This window comes from Lytechinus variegatus, chromosome 9, assembly GCF_018143015.1.
Source record: "Lytechinus variegatus isolate NC3 chromosome 9, Lvar_3.0, whole genome shotgun sequence".
In the NCBI taxonomy this organism is placed as follows: Eukaryota; Metazoa; Echinodermata; class Echinoidea; order Temnopleuroida; family Toxopneustidae; genus Lytechinus; species Lytechinus variegatus.
The window spans coordinates 15,039,224-15,059,179 of NC_054748.1; the positions used below are offsets into that span (position 1 = coordinate 15,039,224).

Below are 19,956 nucleotides of genomic sequence, written 5' to 3' on the forward strand. Positions count from 1 at the left end.
TTGACCTGGTACATGTATTTTTATCTTGCCATTTTTTATTCGTGAGTTTAATCAAGTGCTTTCCATCTAAATCTAATGGATCATGTTTACAATTTTTTTTTTCCTGTACAATGATTTATCATACAAGGAATGGCCAACATGTTTTTAAATGAATTCAAATACATGAATTTGTTTCATATTTATGATAGCTGCACTTTTTTTCAGTGAACCTATGTGTATGGCTAGTGCTAAACAAATAGCTTCTGTAAAATTACTTTCAAATTATCAATGCTTTGAAAATTAAAATTTTTTAGATGATATTTAATAAATTCATGGGCATTTTTCTGATGGGATACTAGTATTTAGAAATCCTTTATGACTATGGTCATATGTATTACAAATTGTTTTGTGATGAAAATCTGCTTATAATACCCATCAAAATCTACAAAATGTATCGTTGATCTTGTCCCACATCATTGAATAAACAGCTTGATGTTCCCTCATGTACAAGGTTATGATATAACATCGTTGTCCTCAGTTAAATATATGTGGTGAATAAGAAGTGAATGTCTAGATATTTTATTTTTTGCTTATTTTCTTATGATCTAGTGGATAAATACCTTTTTGCACAGCCAGTGTTTATGGGACCTACAGACAATTGTTTTTTCATATTGCCTGGCCCTAGACCTAGTTGAATTCTTTGAATGATTGTTTTTCTAATAAAAAAAGTAGTTAGAGAGTCAAAAGGGGCCTAAGCTTTCGATCCTAGCAGAATCTTCGTTGGAGGCAAAAAAGTAGTTATGGGCGTGTGTGTTTGACTTTTGTCAGACGTGTATCAATCAGAAATGATTATTTACGTCTGGGACCGACCTTTAACGTCACCATCCGAAAGACGTGACAAGGGCTCGAACCTTGAACCTCTGCATCAATCTGTAACTTCCCCACAGCTTGGATTACAGGCGCATGCCACAACGCCCAGTTAGCTATATGTTTTACTTTCCACCAATAGAGGGCCTCCCCAAATTATGCTCAAGATCAGTTTTTGAGCATGCATGTGAATTAAAAAAAAAATCATCTCTGAGATTTATATTGAAAAATGGATTATTATTGGAATGGAGTATTGGGATGGGGGTCAGCTGTCCGGTCACTTTATATTTTAAGCCTTCTTTTTTGTGTTTGGATTACACTAAAAATATGAATTCAATAGTTGTTATCATCTTCTATTTTGTTCTCTCTTATATTTCGTAACATTTTGTACTAAAAATTGAAGAAACTTTGCTTGTAAATTTTTCCAAATGCCTTTCTAAAATTGATCGTCAGGACACACAACCTGTCCGGAAACAAAACAACTTGGGGTACGTGTTATTAAGGTGATATTTTAAACATTGTTTTAGAGAGTGTGTTGTTGCATAAAGACTCAAGGACTGTCGGGTGTCGCAGACGTGGGCATCGGGGCACAGGATTGTCCTTTGGTCATGGGGGGGGGGACAAACACAAAAGGCAATCCTTTGTACAGATGCCCTTGGTTGCAGACTACCAGTGCTTATAGGTGTGGATGTCTGGAAAGAGATTGGTTTGTATTATATATGTCTGTAAAGCTATTTTGGAGATAAAGGCCCTTATTCTGAACTCGTGTTGAAATTAAGATTATGGTCTAACTTGTGGTTAAAGTATGGATAACCTATTGTATAAGAGGAATCTCTAACAGTACAAGTTCAATTGGCCAGCTCAGGGCCCCCGTCTTACAAAGAGTTACGATTGATCTGATCAATCGTTACTATGGACAGCCAGCAACTTCAACATCTATTATGCATGTCTGTTCAAAATAATTTCTAGCTATGATGTATATTCATGCATTCATTGTTTTCTTGAAAATTCACTGCACTTCTCTTTGTTTACAGAGGACATTGTGCAAAATTTTTTGTAGAAAAAAGTATGACACTGATGGATTTCCATAGAGTTACGATTGATCCGATCAATCGTAACTCTTTGTGAGACGGGATCCTGATCATTCTTAGCTGACTGGGAATAATTACTGAAATCGTTCTCTTCATCATTGAAAAAATGAGGAAAGAGCCAAGTCAAGACAAGAAACATGCAATTTTGACACATTTGGCTTTCCATAATTTTAACACAGAGTTAGACCATAGCCTAAGTTAAATCGGACTTTAGAATATGGGCCAAATGCCCGGGGGGGGGGGCCACTTCCATTCACGAGTGGATACCATGCGCGACCATGGGGTCTGGAAAAGCACCCTAAACACGTAATTTCCATATTCTGAAAATGCACCCCTTAACAAGTATTGGCGTGTGAAACCCTACCCTTAACAAGTATTGGAAACAAAACGATACTCTTGGCAAATATTCCCTGAAATTAACCCCTAAACAAGTACAGGAATGTTTTATTGTTACGAGTCCTTCGGTCGTCGGCTTTACCTTATTTGGTTTAGTACGACCCCACCTTCTACACCTCGCGCAAATCGGACTCTAAACACGAAGTGTTGGGGCAAAAAGGACATCCTTTATAAAACATTTTAATTTTGTTTTATCATCCCGACAATTTCGACCCTAAACACGTAATTTTCCTAGTGAAATAGATACCCTTTTTTCATTATTTTTGTGTTTTTGACACCCTTATCACGTTACGTACGTAACGTGCCCTATCGTGAAAAAGACATCCTTTTTACGTGTTTTTTTGGTCGCGCATGGTATCCACTCGTCAACGTAAGTGGCCCCCCCGGGGCCAAATGGTTTAATATAATATGTTTCGTACTGTATGAATCCATGCTGAGTATTGTCATTCATTTGATTCTCTTTAATGAGAGAGAGAAAAAAAATCATGATTGAGATTAAATTAAAGCTAAGCTATTGCTGCTATATAAGATCTACATGTAGTGTTTTGTCTTTTACTTCATTTGTCATTTTAAGCCCACTTTGATGGGCTAGTCCTGCGCAATAAAACATGAATAAAAAGAGAAAAGTCTAACAAATATAACTCTGACAATTTCATCAAGATTGGATGTAAATTATGACCTTTTACAATCTAGCCTATTTTTCACAAATCAGATGCAAAAATGGGCATATGTTTCCTGAAATTAAGGGAATATCTAAAGTGTCTTAACCTTTTTTTTACATCCAATTTGACATGGCCATGTGCATCACATTTTTTGGAGGGCGGGGTATGAGGGCAAGCAAAATTTTTGAAGGAACTCGAGAGTGAAGGGACAAAATTTGTCATTGGGTGCTGTTGCAAACTCTAAATCAAAATTTCTTGCACGGTTGGCGGGTGTGACTATCTTTTTTTTTTGGGGGGGGGGGCAACTGCACCACCAATGTTGATGGATCTTATTGAAGGTTTCAACCCTGCCTTATTTGATGTTTATGTTTTATTTCAAAACTACTCTTTGTTTATGCCCTTTTTAAGACTTCAAAGACTTGAATTGTGAGCAGAAATATTACTTTTAGTGGTATTACAGGGAGATTCACTTCCCAGTATTATTCCTATTTGAATCTCCATCTCCTTTTTTTAAGGGGGGGGGGGTGGGCAGGGCCGTTTTGGAGCAGCCCTTTGTTCTTTTTTTTTCATTTTTTCCTCACCTCTACTGTATGGTGGCGTGTGTAAAAAATAATAAAAGAAATTCGATACAATTAACGCCGGGTGATCATTGATAGGAGGCGGAGTGGTTCCGGGACAGCCCGACCACCGGACAGCCCGACCCTGGACAGCCCGACCCGCTGCCCTGGACAACTCGTCCCGGTCGAGTTGTCCAGGGTTGGCTCTGAATCGGACAACTCGACCACTTGAATTCTTCTTCAAAATTTCATGAAATAAGATTTCAAACTTTACTTCAAAAGTATTTTCCCGCATAATCCATGTTTCTACAATATATTCTCGACAGAAAAATTGACATTTTAGTTCATTTTGAACTATTTTGAAAGAAAATAGAGCGAGTTCCCTTGCAACGAGAATAATCCGATACCGCCGGCGAGCTGTGTTCTGCAACTTGCAAGGTCTTCAAAATTGAGTTGATTTTTCCGTCACTTGACATATTTTAATGGTGAGTGTGTGCTATTTTGTATTTTCATATTCCATTTTCACATTTCCTGTACTTATTTAAAGTTATTGCATTGCACAAAACTGATACTTAATGCAAACTTTTTAGATAGTTCACCTGGAAAGGACACCGATGCGGTGCTTCGCCTCGCCGGCCAGCTGGGCGACCGGCTGTGCTGTGATTGTGACTGAGTGAGGCAGTCAGCTCAACTAGCTATGCGAGGTCGAACTTACTTATTTTAGTTAATTTGTCCGTCTCTTGACATATTGCCCATATTCCATTGGCGAGAGTGTGCTACTTTTGTATTTTCACGCTTCTTTCACTTATTAAAAAGCTTTTTTTTTCATGTCACTAACAAAAGGAAATAAAATGGATTTGAAAATGTCTCAGTAGCCGGCCTCTGTAATTAGTTATGAAGTTTACATTTTTTGTAGGAAATTCATTGTCTTTATTTTTGTTCTTAAATAACTATTACAATTTGTTTTATTGTTTTCTAAGTTTAGAAGAGCAGGGTGGGGTGCACAACTGACAATAGATTGGGTAATTATAATTATCAAAATTGAATAAGTCCTAGTTTATTGAAAAATGAAATGTATTCTGCCGAAATTGAAAAACTTACCTTTTTTATCAAAATCTAAAAACTTGCTTTTCGTTAGCGAAAAACATGTCTCTCATGTTTTACCTGTTGGTTACTGTCGCAGCTTTTTTTAATGCAACTTCCATTGGTAACAAGTAACAACGGGTCTTCTGGAGGATACAAGCACTTGGGCTGGTACCTAAGTGTACCAACCTACACCAGGGATGAGGAGAAGAGGTTTCAGACTCAACAAGCGATGGCCTTTCCATTTCCTTCACGAGCAGAAATAATACCGAGTTCCAATGACTTAGGCATCAGAGCGGCAGTCCCTTGATGGATGAGGTAAATACAGCTTCTTAGTTCCAAAAAATCAATTTTTGTGCAGGCATGTCAAAGTTAAATTTCTGGGTTTTTTTTGTATTTTCAAATTCTTTAAAAGAAAAAAAGGACAACTGAATTGTAAAAAATTTTACTTGTTTTACTTTGGTATAAGTTGGAACATTTCAAATTAATTTGTGGATATGGTAATGCGAAATTTATGTGGATCTTTTATGTTATGTAAATCTTCCAGAAGATACCAGATATGGTTCTACTTCTAGTGTGTTTAGCAAATTAACTTAACTTTTATATATTCGAAAATGTATTGCTTCTAAATTGAAGACAAGATAAAGATTGAAAATGGTCGGATTTGTTTTAGTATCAAGAGGTGCAGACTGCAGATCTTCAAATATTTGAAAGTACAATAATTTTGTCAATAATTCATTTCATACTTCATTTCATCTTTCCAGCTGTTTGATTTAGTTGAGACAACATGGATTGCAAACTGTACTTATTTATAAAACAAAACAAAAGGAAGTGCTGAAAGGACAAGTCCACTCCAACAAAAAGCTGATTTGAATAAAAAGAGAGAAATCCAACAAGCATAATAATTGTAGCTTTAAGATTGTCCATATTGTTACATTGGCACCCAAAGCAGAGGATATTGTTCTCAATTGGAGTTACGAATCAACAAATGTAACTATGATAACTATGGGCACACATGAATTTGTGAATATGTACAAATAGTATACAAATATAACAGACTAAGGAAGTATAGCAGGAATTATTTGTCTGATGTTGGACTGGCAATTGCTCATTATACTAAGAGGCAAAGTATGACTGGGCACACATGACTTTGTGATAATATGTAAGTAGTAAACAAATATACCACGAATAGTGCACTTTGATTTTCTTTATGTTTTTTTTTCAACAGCATAACAAGGCAGTATTTTGTTATGTGATGCTATACTGTTTGTAAGATATAACAGAAAATTATGTGTTACTTGGTAATTTCAGTTGTGATTAAGTTTATCATATTGTTATATAGAAAATAAATACATGTAGTATACTAAAAAAGTATTGTGAATATTGGGTTCTATTACCCTCGTGTATTTTTTTTCTGCTGAACATTTTACCTTTAAGTGCTGTGGTGATCAGATGGACATTTTGGGAGAGATGAAGTTGAAATTGGAGGGATGGAGACGATGATATGAAAAGGATGGTTATGAAAAGTGGGTTGGAGATGAGAGGAAGGGTGGAGATGATGAGAGGAGGGATGGAGATGAGAGGGATAGAGTTGATGAGATGAGGCATGGAGATGAAAGGAAGGATGGAGATGAGAGGAATTATAGATGATGAGAGGAGGGATGGAAATGATGAGAGGAAGGATGAAGGGGATGAGGGGGATAGAGATGAGAGGGATAGAGATGAGAGGATGCATGGAGATGAAAGGAAGGATGGAGATGAGAGGGATGGAAACTATGAGAGGAAGGATGAAGGGGATGAGGAGGCGATGGAGATAAGACGGATTGAGATCAGGGGATGGAGAGGATGAATGGCGCATCATCAACATTATCATCACCAACATCATCTCTATCATCGCCAAATCATTGCCATCACCACCATCATCACCATCATCACCATAATCAATATCGCTATCATCATCGCCACCATTATGTTAATCACCATCATCGCATTACCATTCAACATCATCACCAACATCATCGTGTTTATCATCGCCACCATCAATATCGCAATCATTGCCATCACCACCATCATCATCCATCATTATTGTCATCATTGCTATCACCACTATATCATCACCACCAACATCATTCTCATCCATCATCGCCATCATTATTATCACCATTATCTTCATCATCACGTCACCATCATCGTCACCATCACAGTCATCATTGCCATCACCACCATTATAACCTTATCCATCATTCTTGTCATCATCATCGTATCACCACTATAATCACCAACATCATCACCACCATCGTCACCGTCATCCATCATCATCACAAACATCATCATCATGACCATCATCACCATTGCCACCAACATCCTTTTCATCATCTCAGGAATATTGAGAACTTCGTGGAAATGATACAATCCCGAAGGTAATTGATTCGATCTCATCAGTGGCGTAGCTGCCTTGAACTTTTGTAGGGGGAACCGAGATTAATTATGGGGATAGTCCTGCAGACCAAAGTTTAAGAAAATCATAATTTTATTCTAAAAAACACGATTATCTCAAAAGGCCTAAATAAATGATGTAATTAGGACCCTCGCTCTCTTCTTTCTCTTGCTTTTTCTTTCTCTTTTCCTCTTTCCCCTTCTTTTTCCTTTCCTTTCTCCCCCTTTCCACTGTTTCATTTGCTCTGTCTTTCACTTTTCTCTTCTTCTTCCCTCATTTTTTCTATTCTTCAGGCGCGTTTTTTTTTTGGGGGGGGGGGTGGGGGATAAAGCTCCTCCCCCCAAAAAAAAAATCGCTCAAGCCCCATCAAAAATTTTAACCACAAAGAAAAATAATTTATGTGGGCCATATTATGTATTGAATAATGTACTATTCCATTCATGTCATCTAGTGCTCTTAGAATCAAAGTTTTTACTATTCAAATTCTTCAAAGATTTTCTCCCCGTTTACCACATTCCCTCATAATCCCCTGCCATGTTCTATCCATGTAGGAGTGCGAAATTGATGTTCGAACTTGGGAGTGCCAAATGATTACCAAGAGATTGACTGATTAGGCCTATGATGATTTATTAAATAATTTATTGAAAAAAATGAATATTTGAGCATATTTCACATTAATTGAGTTGATTTATTGATAAATTTTTGACAAAATAATTGAAAGGTAAAAGGTGAAACCCCAATTTTCGGAACTTATCATTAAATTCCGAAAATTCTGCTCTGGACTTCATACGTACATAACTCCCATGAACACATTGCTGAGATCCACAAAGTAAAGTATGATGCTGCCCCAAAAATTGCAATGTGTGTTGAACTTCACTCATGTAATAAAGTTCAATATAATAATTTATGAAATTTGCTTTAACAACCAAAACTGGCCAGCACGATTGATCATCACAACACCCTTAACTCTGCAGGTTCTAACGGCTTTGCCTTTCAAAAACTGACAGAAATTGGAAGGCTAATTTCAGCCTAATTTTCATACCTTGTGTTTGAAGGAGAATGAAACCATTGGAACAAGATAGCTTGTGTGAAAACAGAAAAAAATCAAAGAATCAGATCAACGAAAGTTTGAGAAAAATCGGACAAATAATGAGAAAATTATGAGCATCTGAATATTGCAATCACTAATGCTATGGAGATAGCAAATTGGCAATGCGACAAAGATGTGTGATGTCACTTGTGAACAACTCTCCCCATTACTTTAGTATACATTTCACTTGAATTGCCTCTTTTATCACATCTATCCATAGATCATGTGTTATACATATTTTTTAAGAATACATCATGGATAAAGAGTTTGTATCATCATAAGAAAAAGCAAAAAGAGACATTTTGAGGGTATTTTATAGTCCACCAAAGGGAAAGTTGTTCATCAGTGACATCACACATCCTTGTCGCATTGCCAATAGGAGGATCTCAATAGCATTTATAGTGATTGCAATATTCAAATGATCATAACTTTCTCATTATTTGTTCGATTTTTCTCAAACTTTCTTTATTCTTATTCTTTGATTTTTCTATTTCTACACAAGCCTATTTGTTCCAAAGGTTTCATTCCCCTTTAAGTGGGTAGTGTTTGCTCAACACCTTTTGGTGTCATTTGAAAGTTGACTTTATTGGCTTCCATATATGTTGCCCCCCCCCCCTCCCCGTGATACATTTTTTATTTGGCAGCCATGTCAAAGGTTAATAGTTTTTTGGGAGCTAACTTCAAGTAGATAAAACTAGTATTGTACCCATGTGTCAGTCAGGGTTGTATCTAGGGGGCACATTCAGGGGGCGCAAAAAGAAAAGGGTCGCGAATAAAGATATGGAAAAAAGGAAAGATAATGAAAATAAATAAAAGTGCAGAAAAGGGATACCACTGAAGGTGATTAATACCCCGTCTTTTGTTTTTTTCCATGGTAATGCCGTTTCCAACACATTTAAAAATGAATCTTGCATGTCTTTATCCAAGGATGAATATTCGTGCCACTTTTTGATTAATGATAATCATACCAATTCTCTACAAGAATTCCAACAAACAGCTTTAGCTTGAAATATTCCTTTTTTCAAACGCAAATATGACTTCTTTATAGCTGCGGGTTTGAATCTTGATATTTTACTTTTCATTAATTCTCACAAATAGTTATGAAATACATTATTATCTGGTTCCATTTTCAAAGCTTTTCAACACGCGCTGATTTGATAAGGGAGATATAAATCCTCTTTATTGATTAAAATATCCTTTTTGGGTGAGAATATATAAAGTCCATCTTAGGCATGGTAAGAGATGAATAATGTGACATTAGTACTAGTATCTGTGTATGAAATTACAGATGAAATAATCATGAAGATGATGATCAAGATGTGATGAGATGGGAGGTGGTAATAGTGATGGTAATGATGTCGATGATAGTGGTGGTCAGAGGCGTCGATCCTGGGGGGGGGGGGGGGGGCGATCGCCCCACCAATGAAAATATTTGGGGCAAACATATCGTTTTGCCCCCCCCCCCATAATTCCGCATGTGCAAAAGAAAATGAGATTGTATTAATGTTACATTAAAATGGTGCTTAAAATGTCCGCTTTTCATATTGCAATATAAAAATTTCCAGCTCGCATCATTTCTGTTATTATATGTGTAGTGAGATATGTATCCTCCTCATTAGTTACTACAAATAGTCCTGAACAGGCACCTTTTTCCTGTTTTCAGATCATTATACTAAACAAATTCAGCTCGCACTTCGCGCTCGCATTAATAGGTTGGTGAGACGTGTCTCTTTTTCATGGGTCACATACATGTATATATATGCATATATATAGTGTGTGTGTTTGAGTTGATTGGAACGTTGATTCATGACTTTGCCCCCCCCAAAAAAAAAAAAACTGAAAAACGGACCGACGCCCCTGGTGGTGGTGATGACGATCGGATGATGGTAATGAAGCTAATGGTGTTGATGATGATTATTATGACGATAGTAATGATTAAGTAGATGGTGGTGATAATGAACAGTGGAAAACAGGTGGTGGGGGATCAAGGTCTTGGGGGCAAGAGCACCCCCCCCCCCCCCCAAAAAAAGGAAGATAAAATACAAAGAAGAATAAAAAACATTAGAGATAAGAGTTTTAGTATGATGTCATAATCTATCAAAAAATTGAATTTGCGTAATAAAATGTCAACATTTCTGCTCGTTCACAATTTTTAAAAGATAACTTTGGCATGATGGGCCATATCTTACCCCTCAAAATCTTTCACTCATTACGCCAATGATATGATGAAGTTCGTGGTGATGATGATGTCATGATGACGGTAATGATATTGATGAAGTTGAAGTTGGAGGCAATAATGTTTGTGATGATCACCCCCCCCCCCTTTCATCTCTATTCCCGTCTTCTCCAACCATTTTCGCATCTCCATCCCTATCTAATTTCAATCCCTCCCCCTACTCATGTCAGCCCTTCCACATCATCTCCATTCACCTCATCATCTCTACTCCTCTCATCATCACCACTCATCACCATCTCCATCCTCATCTCTAAACCTTATCATCTCCATCCCTCCCCGCATCATTTCCATCCATCCTTGCATCATCCCCATCCCTCCTCTCATCATCTCCATCCACTCATCCACACCCCTCCCATCAACTCCTTCACTCCTCATCATGGCCATTCCACCTTTCATCATCTCCATCCATCCTTGTATCATTCCTCCTCTCATCATCTCCATCCACTCATCATCTCTACTCTCATCATCACCACTCCTCACCATCTCCATCCTCATCTCTAAACCTTATCATCTCCATCCCTCCCCGCATCATTTCCATCCATCCTTGCATCATCCCCATCCCTCCTCTCATCATCTCCATCCACTCATCCACACAACTCCCATCAACTCCTTCACTCATCATGGCCATTCCACCTTTCATCATCTCCATTCATCCTTGTATCATCCTCCTCTCATCATCTCCATCCACTCATCATCTCTACTCTCATCATCACCACTCCTCACCATCTCCATCCTCATCTCTAAACCTTATCATCCCCATCCCTCCCCGCATCATCCCCCATCCCTCCCCCATCATTACCATCCATCCTTGCATCATCCCTCTCATCAACTCCATCCACACCCCTCCCATCAACTCCATCACTCCTAACATGACCATCCCACCTTTCATCATCTCCATCCTTCCCCCCCCCCTCCATCTTCATCTCTCCAATCATCTCCATCTGATTACCATGTGACACAACATTTGCTCCTGCGACAATTGCCCCAGGCTTAATTTTTCTAAAGCCCCTTTCACAATTGGTGGTGCGACTGCTTACGACCCTTCACCGTTGCAATTCTGTGCAACATAAAATTGTGACCAAGTGATAGCAAACGATCGCACAAGCAGATGTGAAAGTCCCTTAAGATAGAGGTTTAGGGTTGCAATAGGGTTTTAAGTTAGGTTTAGACCTTACTGGTTAAAGCTGTTCATAAGATTATGGTGTAGAATTTACAGCGGAGCAATTGTTGCCAGAGCAAATGTCATGGAACCCGTCACCACAGCTCTCATTAAAAGGTAAATATCCAGCGAGAAAAGGGATACACAATAGTGAGAGAACCGAATATTCAAAATACTTCTTTGGAGTTAAGTGGGTTTTATTAAGTAACATTAAGGTAAACTTGATCAGATCTAAAATGACATAGTAACACACATTGAACTTCATTGTATATAAGATATTATATCCCACTTAAAATAAATACTGGTTCAAAATTTCAAATAGCATTACATTAACAAATTATGATAATAAATATGACACAATTCCAGTTGGGAACAATATCCTCTGACTTTGGTGTTTATGTAAAGCTAACAATAAGGACAATCTTAAAATTACATTAGTGCTAATATGAATTAACATTCATCCAACAATTGCAATTTCAGGAATATACAACCTGTTATACATTATTTGGTTTCCATGGCAATTACATGATCCCTAACTTAGCTGGAGGGATTTTCAACCCTCATCTTTTTTTTTGTCATACAAAAACTGGCCATACAGAGCTTGCAATTCAGGTGGTCTCAAAGAGCTAGAAAGATAGAAATAAAATAGAGTAATTTCAACTATTTGAAGCTCTGCACCTATTTGCTACTGAAAAAAATCAAACTATTTCAACCTTCAATTTAGAAGCAAATACATTTTTTTAAATATATTTAAATTAAGTTAATTGCACCTAGCTGAGGCTAGCTCAATCTTGAAAAAAAGTTCACGCTGAAGAAAAGTTTGTTGTAAAAATAGCAGAAAAATAATAAAAAAAATATTGGTGAATGTATGAGGAAAAGATTAAAAACGTTATTCGAATATTAAGTTTTGGATTTGTGGGGTCATAAACGAGCAGCTGCCCCATATGTTATGTAGAAATGTTATGTAATATAAAATGCATGAATTTAATTTTTTCAATGGTTCCTAATGACTTTTTTTCATGTTTGGGTGTGAAATGTTTTGTTTTTTTATATACAAAAGGTAGAGTAAAACCATTTTCAATTTTCTGAGAAAATGACAATTTCTTGATTTTTTTACCATTTATTTATATGTAGAAATGCTGCTCGCATATGACATCACAAATCAAATAATTGAAATTCTATTACTTTTCAATTCTTTGATGGATTTTCCTCAAACCTTTGGCAATATTTTTGATTTTTTCTGCTGTTTTTACAATAAACTTTTTGTCAGGGTGAATTTCCCTTTCAAGCTCACTTGAACGATACTTGGTATCATCTAGAAGATGTGTATGACATAAATGTTCCACATGAATTAAGCGCAACCTCTACATACCCAAAATTAATTTAGAATGTTACAACTTCTACTTAACCTAAAAATGTAGTGGTTAGTCACATTTTTAAGAAGTAATTTTGAATTTTTATGAATACAATAATGTAAGTAAGAAAAATAAGTTAAATTTTTGTTCAATTCAAATAATGTATAAAAGAAAAAAAATTATTGTTCAATTCAATTGTACTTTCTTTCTTTTAAAGAATTTGAAAATACAAAAAAAAAACAGAAATTTAACTTCGACATGCCTGCATGAAGTGCACAAAAATTGATATTGTATCTAAGAAGCTGTATTTACCTCATCCATCAAGGGACTGCCGCTCTGATGCCTAAGTCATTGGAACTCGGTATTATTTCTGCTCGTGAAGGAAATGGAAAGGCCATCGCTTGTTGAGTCTGAAACCTCTTCTCCTCATCCCTGGTGTAGGTTGGTACACTTAGGTACCAGCCCAAGTGCTTGTATCCTCCAGAAGACCCGTTGTTACCAATGGAAGTTGCATTAAAAAAAGCTGCGACAGTAACCGATAGGTAAAACATGAGAGACATGTTTTTCGCTAACGAAAAGCAAGTTTTTAGATTTTGATAAAAAAGGTAAGTTTTTCAATTTTGGCAGAATACATTTCATTTTTCAATAAACTAGGACCTATTCAATTTTGATAATTATAATTACCCAATCTATTGTCAGTTGTGCACCCCACCCTGCTCTTCTAAACTTAGAAAACAAAACAAATTGTAATAGTTATTTAAAAACAAAAATAAAGACAATTTCCTACAAAAAATGTAAACTTCATAACTATTTACAGAGGCCGGCTACTGAGACATTTTCAAATCCATTTTATTTCCTTTTGTTAGTGACATAAAAAAAAAACTTTTTAATAAGTGAAAGAAGCGTGAAAATACAAAAGTAGCACACTCTCGCCAATGGAATATGGGCAATATGTCAAGAGACGGACAAATTAACTAAAATAAGTAAGTTCGACCTCGCATAGCTAGTTGAGCTGACTGCCTCACTCAGTCACAATCACAGCACAGCCGGTCGCCCAGCTGGCCGGCGAGGCGAAGCACCGCATCGGTGTCCTTTCCAGGTGAACTATCTAAAAAGTTTGCATTAAGTATCAGTTTTGTGCAATGCAATAACTTTAAATAAGTACAGGAAATGTGAAAATGGAATATGAAAATACAAAATAGCACACACTCACCATTAAAATATGTCAAGTGACGGAAAAATCAACTCAATTTTGAAGACCTTGCAAGTTGCATGAACACAGCTCGCCGGCGGTATCGGATTATTCTCGTTGCAAGGGAACTCGCTCTATTTTCTTTCAAAATAGTTCAAAATGAACTAAAATGTCAATTTTTCTGTCGAGAATATATTGTAGAAACATGGATTATGCGGGAAAATACTTTTGAAGTAAAGTTTGAAATCTTATTTCATGAAATTTTGAAGAAGAATTCAAGTGGTCGAGTTGTCCGATTCAGAGCCAACCCTGGACAACTCGACCGGGACGAGTTGTCCAGGGCAGCGGGTCGGGCTGTCCAGGGTCGGGCTGTCTGGTGGTCGGGCTGTCCGGACCCCGGCGGAGTTGTTAAAAAAAACAAACATCCGCATCTTCTGTTGTCGTTGACCCTGTTTTAAGATGTAAGTAGACGTTTGTTCATTTCTTTAAGCTTCCTTTCATTTATTTTGAGGCATAGAGGTGTTCATCGTTTGCAAGTTGAGTGAGACTCTGAGTACTCTGAGAGTGAGAAAGTGCAGCCGGGGCGCGTCTCTCACTCTCTGGGAGCTCGTACCGTGGTCGTGAGGGGCGCTGGCCGGCGAGCGCGAGCGGCGTCGTACATGGGTCCCGACCTCCCAGCATGGCCTGGCGGCGTGATTCGAATGTCGGGTCTAACACTGACTGTCTAATTAAACAGTTGCAGTTAGACTATGTCTACGGCCAGGCCAATACAAAAAGATTAGGCCTAGTCTAATGTTATAAAAACTTGAGAGAAAAAAACAAAAACAAAACTAGAATTTAATTCGTCATGCGGACGAATTAGGTGGTCTGTCTTTATTATTGCCATCATGATCACTATTACCATGTTCATGCAGATCAATATGATCTTCGACTTCATGATGACAATGGAATGCTCATTATGGATGGAATACTTGTGAAAGACGGGAGATGATAAAGCACTGTGAAAAGGGTCTCTAAAGTTTGATGTATGACAATACATGTGATATGAAAAAAGTAATTATAATCTCTTTTATCTTGCTAAGTTTTAACTTTTGTACCTTTAAATTATCAAAAAGGATCATGTACGAGGTGGTTAAAAGAAAAAAAAAATGGAAAAAAAAATCATCTTGTTTACCCCAGGACTCGAACATCCGCCCTCGAGAAAGCAAGTCAAATGCGTTATCCATTGAGCCACGATATTCCCCATAGAGATTACACGTAATCAATTTTGAGAATTACAATTCCAATTTTGCAAGTGAAAAACGGGCATGATCCCGGCATCTTAATCTTATAAAAAAATAGAGGGAACACTTGCGAAAGATTAGGATCTCAGCTACATCATACTAAAAGCTCAGGGAAAAGTGACACTAAAAAATGGAGATATGGCTCACGAAATAGAGGAATGTCGAATCCAGTTTTGAGAAAAAGTCATGTCCCATAGAGATTACACGCAAAATGAGGAAAAATGACATGCCTCTTTTCATCGCTGTTTTACGCCATGATGCGTTTTTCAAAATGAAAATTTACTTTTACTTAGGAGAAAGAGGAAATTCTAAACTACAACATATCCAAATCTGGACGAAAAAAAATGTATATTCGAGAAGTTACAACCAAATTTGCATAAATTTGATGACGTCATTTTTGAAAAAATAAAATTTCTAACTTAGGCGCCATTTTGATGACGTCATGATATATTTGAGGGACATTGATGACATGAAATCAAATCTACAACTCATACTCTATCGATATATGAAAAAAAAATTGGGGGTCAATGGACTATTTAAAGAGCTACAGTGAATTTTCAATAGGCATGTTTTTGCCCATATATGGCCTATAGTGAGAGCTCGCGCGCACACGTGCTGCAAAGTTTAACGGGTGTTAATTTCGTTACTAATGGTTGTAGAAGGTTGATCAAGGTATCAAATTGTTCAGAATTTTATTATCAATGCAATGATGTAAAAAAAAACGGTGTTTCTGTGTTACGTTAGGGCGTTACGTGCGGAAACGCGCGCGCAAATTTTTGAAATGCTTAAAATGACCTGAAACGTACCCAAAAAATTTTATAGGCCATTTGGAGAATTTTTTTACATTTGACGCGCGCGTACGCGCGCGTCATGACCTTTACATGACCTTTGATGACATTGACAGTTGACCTTTGACCTGAAGTTAATGTCATGTAAATATTGTTAATTTTTGATAATTGATAATGAAGATATGATCAAATGAAGAATTTTACAAAATGGCGCGTAGATGACGTCATCATAACCATATGACCTTGAAAAGCTTAGTTTGCCGTCTCTATGATAGATTCTATGTATGACGAAAAAATCAGCAAAATTGATTCAGCCAATTCCGAGAAAAGTTGGCGACAAACATAGGTGCCAAGAATAAAGAAAGAAATAAAGAAAGAAATAAAGAAAATTCTGACGAAATCAATAGGTGATCTGTCATAGACAGACCACCTAATAATTTGGTTAGGCCCTAGGCCTAATTCAGTTCAGCTGTAGAAATCTAGATCTACAGAGTATGATCTAGGCACTCATTCAATGAACAAGGTTATAATATAACCTTGTTCTCAGTTATATCTCCATGTGTGGCAAAATAAGGGTGGCAATGTTTGGCTTATTTCCTCTTTTTCTTTGGGGCAAATGCCTGATTTTTTTACACTGACAGTTTCCATTATTTAAATTTGATTCTTTAAATCATTTTTTTCTTAATTAAAAATAGAGATCAAAAAATGAAAATTTTCTTGCCATATTACTTTCCACCAATAGAGGGCGTACCCAAAACTATGCCCAAAATTCAAGTTTTTGAGCGCTCTGGTGAATACAAAAATTATTCCCAAGTTACTAATGAAAAATAAATTGCAACTGTATGGAAATTTTTAATTTTGGTCACAAAAGTGATATTTTATGATTTGTTAAAGTGTGCCCTGTACAACATTGGCATACCATAGTCCTACCTGTAGATTCACCACAGACAGGGTGATGGCAGTGAACAAGTGGATCTACATGTAGGCCTAGTGTATTCTCAATCTCATTCTGAAACTCCGACATTGGCATTGTTATTGACTTTTGTCTTTTGATTGACATGAACTCAGTCACTGCCATGCGAATGCACCGCCATACACGCCATGCATGCACCGCCATACATGTTTTTTCTCGATTTGAGCCAAGTGATGACCAGCCAAGAGAGAGGGCATGGCGTTGATAGTGGTGGTAGACTGATCAAGATCTACTCATAAATAGTTTGGCATCAATTGCATGCTGCAAAAGGTAAATGCAGGATCAGAGATGCCAAGTTCAAAGACCAGCTATGCGTGAGATTTTCTGTAAATCTGAGTGAGATCACAGACATTGTGTACAATGTATATTATATGGGGATAGGCTGTGATAGTTGCGTGAGACAGAGAATTGAGGGGATGAACAAGACTAGAGCCTAAAATGCTTCAGTCTTACGCATAATGCGTGAGACTTGGTAGCTCTGCAGGATTGATAATTAAGAATGAGGGAGAGTATGCCTATTCAGCTCAGTAAACTAGGATTGGAGGAGAGTAGCCCAAGGGCAGCCCTAGGCTAGACAGCCGGGCAGCCATCTGTTTCGAGGATCTCGTACACAGATGGCCTGCAATCGTGAAGCAGCCATAAGGGGCTAACATTAATGCAAATTCCCGCGACAGGTCTCATCGATTTTTGTCTTTATTTCATAAAAATATATATAAAGAACTGGACCAAAATAAAGATTATTATTTTGTTTTGGTCTGAAATGCACCAAAACAAGGACAAAAAACAGTGACTTTCTTTGGCTATCGCGCAACTTCCACTTCCCTTGTTTATCCGAACTTAACACATAAACATATGGCCATTGAGTCCCTGCACAGATTGAGCTAGAACTATGGTCTCTGTAATTGGTGAGTGGAGCCAATAGAGTTCAGCGGAACAACCAATATAACACTACAGAGACCAAAGTCATTGGTTTAGGGCAGCCCAAGACTGCAAGAATCAAGGCAAAGGGCCTTGATTCTAGGACTAGCTAGAAGTATGAAATAAAGAGTATGATGGTGGGCCCCAAGTCTGCGTACCTAACAATTTGAGTTAAGATTTAACATGAATTTCTTCTTATTTCACAAAATCTTTCAGTTGATAATGTTCCTTACATCATGATGAGTTAGTGTGCCAAATATCTCATAAAAAATTGAAAGAAATCATAGGATTTTCTTGGAAAAAACCTCGGGCAGTCATGTTCATATTGAAAAAAAAATGGTACCCCATGTCTGCGCACTCATTCACTTTGCACACGATTCAGGGATTTTGATGACAAAGGCTGCATTTTGAGGCTGTCAAATGAAATGCCCGAAATTCATTATTTTTCCACCATTTTGAGTCAGATTTTTTAAAGAATACCTGTGTATGCATTGCATGTGCAAAGTTCCTGCTCGTTGCGTATCTTCAGATACGCGAGTGCGCAGACTTGGGAGACCGCGCAGACATGGGGGAACTGACCATAAAAAAAGGAGGGTAATTAGAGGGGGAGAGTTGAGAAAGAGAGGAGGGTAATCAATCCTGGGTTTAAGGGGAAAAAGTTTGTCTGCATCCTGCAGATTTCACCACTACACAAAACTATTATCACACAACCATTTTTTATTGATAGCCCCTCCTAGACCAAAACTCCCTAATGAAAGGGGGGGGGGGGGGTGGTGGCAGCACCCATGGCTGTGGGGGAGGGCTATAGAGCTATCAATCATTTTACAGTGTGCTAATAATAGCTGGGATGAGTTGGGTGAAGTTAGTAAGCAACCGCTTCAGTGTTTGCAAATTATTTAGTCCCCTGAAACCCAGGATTACCGAGAGGAAAAGCGGGACGAGGAGGAGTAGGAGAGAAGATCATCGAGATCAGTTGGAGGAGTGGTGTAGAAGAAGGGGAATCCATTTTTGCCCAGTGGCAGTAAGTTCTCATTAGTTGCTGTCTATCTGCAACCAAGCTGTCTGGTTTGTAATCTACACCCTCCCCCACCCCCCCAAAAAAAAGGATTTTGTACTAACAAGTACTTGATTCCATTCATTATGATTTATGATCTGTTTTTCGTTGTAAGAGTTGTCAAGCTTATGTTTTGTGAGGGTTTATTTCCAATTCGTCTAATGCCATTTTGTCCAATTGCCAACTCATCTATTCATTTGATGATTGGACCAAATGGTTGTTAGACAAAATGGATGGAATGGCATTAGACTAAATGAAGGTAGACCATGTGGTGAGTGGACGAGTTGGCAGAGGACAAATTGGCAATTTACCTTTTGTGAGGCCCTCTAATATTGATGGAATGTAACAAATGTAGCCCACAAACTTTCTTTTTTAAATAAAAAAATTGGGTGAAACTGATACCCTTTTTACACAGGCTAAAATTTCCTTAACCCCGTACTATAGGTGGGGCTTAATTGCCATTTAGCCCCACCTATAGTACGGGGTTAAGCTTAGCCCACTTTCTTTTTACACAGCATTTTTGCAAAGTGGGCTAACCCCACCTTTAGTACGGGATTATTTGGCCCTGCAAAAAAGCAGGGTTATCCCAGCAATTGCGGTGCTAAGAGCGATAGTACGGGGTTAAGATCGCTAGTGTAAAACGAAAGTGGGCTAAGCTTAACCCTGTACTATAGGTGGGGCTAAATGGCAATTTAGCCCCACCTATAGTACGGGTTAAGGAAATTTTAGCGTGTGTAAAAAGTGTACGAGTGAAGTACTTGTACTACGAATAATCAACAAAAACCACTAGTCCGGGGTTAGCGAGTTTCGTGTGTGAAAAGCAAGCATTCCTTATC

General features: G+C 37.6%; 1 protein-coding gene across 3 annotated transcripts in view; it reads left to right on the forward strand.

Moving 5' to 3' along the window:
• Window positions 1–14,501: 14,501 nt before the first annotated feature.
• The window catches only part of LOC121421062 (histone-lysine N-methyltransferase eggless-like), a 41,230-nt gene continuing 35,775 nt past the window's right edge, over window positions 14,502–19,956 (forward strand). For all 3 annotated transcript variants that reach the window (XM_041615673.1, XM_041615674.1, XM_041615675.1), the window contains exon 1: window positions 14,502–14,565. The gene's annotated coding sequence lies outside the window, so the exon portion shown is untranslated. The remainder of the gene's footprint in view (window positions 14,566–19,956) is intronic.